Source organism: Nicotiana tabacum, chromosome 19 (genome assembly GCF_000715075.1).
Source record: "Nicotiana tabacum cultivar K326 chromosome 19, ASM71507v2, whole genome shotgun sequence".
In the NCBI taxonomy this organism is placed as follows: domain Eukaryota; kingdom Viridiplantae; phylum Streptophyta; class Magnoliopsida; order Solanales; family Solanaceae; genus Nicotiana; species Nicotiana tabacum.
The window spans coordinates 105,755,015-105,759,872 of record NC_134098.1 but is presented as its reverse complement, the minus strand read 5'-3'; positions in this window follow the sequence as shown (position 1 = coordinate 105,759,872).

The following is a 4,858-nucleotide window of genomic DNA, read 5'->3' as shown; positions in this document are numbered from 1 at the left end:
GTCAGGGAGAGCCTACAATCACTTCTCAAGCCAAGCAAAATTTAAAATTTTGCCTAGAACCACATTCGGGGAAAGTTTTAGACCATTCGCATGGGTAATTAGACTTGCAACAAAACATCTCACACAGTTGGATTGTTCAAGAGGATAGAGTAGAGGGCCCACAACAACCATATTCGAGATTGAAAATTACTAATGGTTCAACTAAATCACTCGATGATTGCTTAAGTCAACACAAGAGTCAAAGGTCACTGACTAGAGCTATATCTTTTCAAGAACTTATTTTTAATTATAAGCATGTAGTTAAGTGTGTTGGTACCAAGTGAAGCATGCTTGACTCTTCTAGTTCGACTCAATTAGGTCCTCTTATTCATTATTACTATTGTTCTTACCTAAACATCAAAAATGGACTCAATCCCTTAAGAAAGTTATCACGCTATCCATCGTTGGGAAGAGCCACCCGATTCATACAAAAACCACCTTTGGAAAGAACCGTGGCATTAAGAAAACCAAAAGCTTATTGATCACTAAAACATAAAAAGAAGCTACTAAATCAAAAAGAAGCTATTAAAGTAAATAAGAAGCTAGACTACTAAGAAAACAAAATAAATAAGCTATGAAACAAACTACTGAAAGCAAAAATGAATATACAAACCGAAAAAAGGGCAAAAGAATATATACATCAATAGAGAGAGAAGAATATATACATAATAAAAATAAAAATTAAAAGAGAGTATTATAGTTATTACAGGCCAATGTCAAATATCATATCAAATCAAAATAGACCACCCCCCTGAATAAGAATAAGCATTGTCCTCAATGCTTAACAAAAATCAAAATAAGGAGGGGAAAGAATAGAGAGGACTCCTTATGTGGTCTTGCTATCCATAGCAGCATCACCTCCCTCAGGCTCCTCCAACTGGATCTCATCATCCTCTGCTCGGGGAGTAGCTGGGTTGGTGAACATCTATAGCACTGCCTCAGCAGTGTGGGTAGCGTGGTCTGGCTCCTCAGACTGGCCAGCCGGTGCCACTGATGTTGTTGGGTCTGCTGGTACTGATGGATCTGTCTCCATCAGTAAGTCAAATGGAAGATCCCCAGTGGTTGTTATCTTGGTCACTTCTCGTCTCAATTTGTCAACTGATTTTCTCGAATCTTGAGATTTACCCATCTTCTTCACCTGCTTCCCAAGCTCCTCAATTTCTCCCCCATGTGCCACCAAGGTGCCCATGATGGTCTTTTGATTCACCAATATTTTCTTTAAAGTTTCTTCCAATGACGGAGGAATCTAGGGTGCTGAGGTAAAGGTCTGAGCTACAACAGCACTGGATAAGTCAGACAGCTTTGCAGTAGCTGTCTGCATCCAGTTGTTGAGACTCGCCAGTGTCTAGGAGACTCGCAGCGCAGAGAGTGGATAAGTAAAGGAGGAAGGCACTGATACTTATGCTGATGGCCCTGAAGATGGAGGTGGTAGCATGACAGTTGTCTCAGTGGAAGGCTCGGCTGCTGTGGAAGGCATGGATGTTGTAGAACGCATAGCAGCAGAATTTGCAACTACCACCGATGGCTCATCAGACTGGCCTACGGTAGTAGTCGACTTACCCTTGTTTTTCGGGTTACTTGGGTCCTTCAGAGAGTATCAGGAGAAGAGCTGCTTAGCCCTTATCTTCGTATCAAAGCTCTTGGGCTCCACCCCACATCCGTGAGATACTCTATAATAGTGTTGGGATACGGATATGAGCTTTCACCCTGCCTGACAACCAGAGATATATTGACCAACATGATGGCACCCACATTAATTGGGTACCCGACCATGATAGATGCAACTAAGACTGTCCGGGGGATTGGAAGATTGTTTTCATTCCGGCTTGGGTCTATGCGACTGCATACAAATATTTGCCACCCTTTTGTTTTAAAGTTGAGGGTGTTTCGCAGAATAAGAACCTCTGTTGTGATCCATGGTGGTGGTGGTCCTGGAGCTGCCAGTATCTCAGCTAGCCAAGGTCGAGCTGCGTCACCTAGTGCGAACTTCTCTTAATACTGCACTGATTCCATATCCTCGAACCCCAAATAAGTGTTCAGGTGCTCTGATCAAATCGTACTTTCAAATTCTACACCTTAGTCACCTTAGTCCCTTTCTTGATGTGCGCCACATTGGCGTAGAACTCCCGGACTAAGTGCACCTTGGCATCCAATACGCTTTTCGTGAACCATTTCCACCATTTTCTTTCCCGAAATTGTCTTAACACATTCGGGTTGTATCTATCCAGATCTTTCAACACAAACTGCCGCTCAAGAGTGAGCGATCTCTGCGGCCACCACTCTCGGAACCTATTGAATGCAGTCAGGCTCACAAACCTATCTTCCCAAACTTCCTTCTTCTTTGACCTATCCAGGCCTGCAACTCTGGTATCACCCCCCAACCGTCATCTGGAATATCATCATTATCAACAACTGTGACTGGTGCGGCGGGGGAATGAGTAGATGAGGGCTCCGTAGCCTGACTGTTCCATTCTGATCCCTCAGAAGTACTCTTGGAAGAGGTAGGCTCATCTCTCAGTCGGTATCTGTCCTGGGGCAGCTATTGCTGTGATGGCACAACAGGCTGCCTTTGCACTGAGTCTCCCTCCGATGCTTCCCTAGACGGGGCATATGAACTTGATTCGGAGGGCTCTCGCTGTCTACTTCAGCCTATTGTTGCCTTCTTACTAATCACTTTTTGCACGGAGTCGGCCTCGGGAGGCACCCCTACCTTTGGAAGTATCGCCACGTCCTCTTGATCTAATCATTTTCTGCAATATATAGCAACATGAGTCAGTTAAAGTTCAAACACAGACTATAAAACAGGTGCAGATAAAACAGTGGGCAGGAGGGGGAAGTGCGGTCCGCACAATTCTGAGTGCGACCGCAAAATGGCTTGTGTGGATCGCATAATTTTGGAAGTACGCCCGCATAATTGTAGTGCGGTCCGCACAATTCTGAGTGCGGCAACACAATTTAAGGCCGAGAAATATCAATTCTCTAAAGTTTTGATCTGCGGCCACATTTTTCTACGGCTGTAGTTCAGTTTCTGCTAACCGCATAATTTTGAGTGCAGTCGCAGTTCAGTTTCTGCGGACCGCACAATTTTGAGTGTGGTCCGCACAATCAATGCACAGACTTTGCTCTCGCCTAAGGATCTGCTGACCACACAATTTCTTGTACGGCCACACAATTCAAAATTAGATGGCACTGAACTTAGGTTTTGCACAATTTAGACGTGGTATTGGCAAATTAAACATGATGCACAGTTTACCCATCCCCCAATTAGCAACCAGGAAGTTACCCAAACAATTGTAAGCACACATGATGATGAATTTGACATTAGGCCTAAAAATAACTACACTAACTATGAACAAAATTAAGAAAATTGAAAAAATTGAAGATGAATTGAACCTACCAGTGATGTAGCGATGCAAGGAAGGATCAAGGAAGATGAAATGAGTGTGAGATGCTTGAATCAGTTTAAGTGCACTGTGCTGGCTTTTGTGTTAAGTGTTCAGAGTGTGTAACGTTTGACCAGTGTGAGGGGGATGCTATTTATAGTTTGATCGACTAGGGCAAAAATGCTAAGCTGAGTGCGGCCGCACAATTTTGTGTGTGGTCCGCACTCCTTACGTGTTACCAATTACCTTTTTTGACGATCTGCGGTCCGCACATTTCTGAGTGAGGCCGCAGATTTTTGTGCGAACCGCACATTTCCTTGTGCGGCCGCAGATCGGCCATTTCTTTAACATGCAAACTTAAGAGAGTTTATAATTTCTAATCTCCAATTGTGCGGCTGCAAACTCCTTTCTGTGGTGGCCATCAAGATTGTGCAGTCCGCACAATAAATGTGCAACCCGCACTTTTTTCTACACTTAGCATTTTTCTTTAGCACAGTTCTTGCAAAGCACATTCATTCCTGCAACATACTTCAAAACCAGTTAGCACAAAACAAAACCTATCTAAACAAGAAGAAAAATAAAAATAAAAAGAAACACGGGTTGCCTCCCAAGAAGCGCCTGATTTAACGTCGCGGCACGACGCAAATTACCATCAATCACTTGAAATGAATCAATGCCACAACGTGGCTATCATCAACTTTTCCCAAATAATACTTCACCCGGTGACCATTGACTCTAAACACTTCATCATTTTTATTCTTCAAGTTTAATGCACCAAAGGGTGTCATACTCACAACTTCCAACGGGCCACTCCATTTAGACTTCAACTTTCCCGGAAACATCCTTGTATAAGGATGAACTTGAATATGCATGGTACCGAAATTCATCAAGCTCATTCAATTGTGCCACCCTTAAGTTGGCGGTGACATCCCACTCAAGATTTAGCTTCTTTAATTCCCACATAGCCTTGTGCTCAAGTTCCACCAGAAGGTGACAAGCTTTTCGGAACACCAACCGGTATGAAAACATCCCAATCGGTGTTTTGTAAGCCGTCCTATAGGCCCATAGAACATCATCAAGTTTCTTCGACCAATCTGTCTGGTTGGCATTCACTGTCTTTGACAAAATACTCTTGATCTCCCGGTTGGAGACTTCCACTTGTCCGCTTTCTTGAGGGTGATAGGGGGTCGTGACTATGTGAGTGACATCATACTTGTTGAATAAGGTATCAAAAGCTTTGTTACAAAAGTGTGATCCCCCATCACTTATAATAGCCCTTGGAGTACCAAATCTTGTAAAGATATTCTTTTTCAAAAATGCCACCACACTTCGAGCTTCGTTGTTGGGTAGAGCAACGGCCTCAACCCACTTTGACACATAGTCCACAGCTACCAAAATGTAGGTGTTCCCACAAGAGCTTATGAACGGTCCCATGA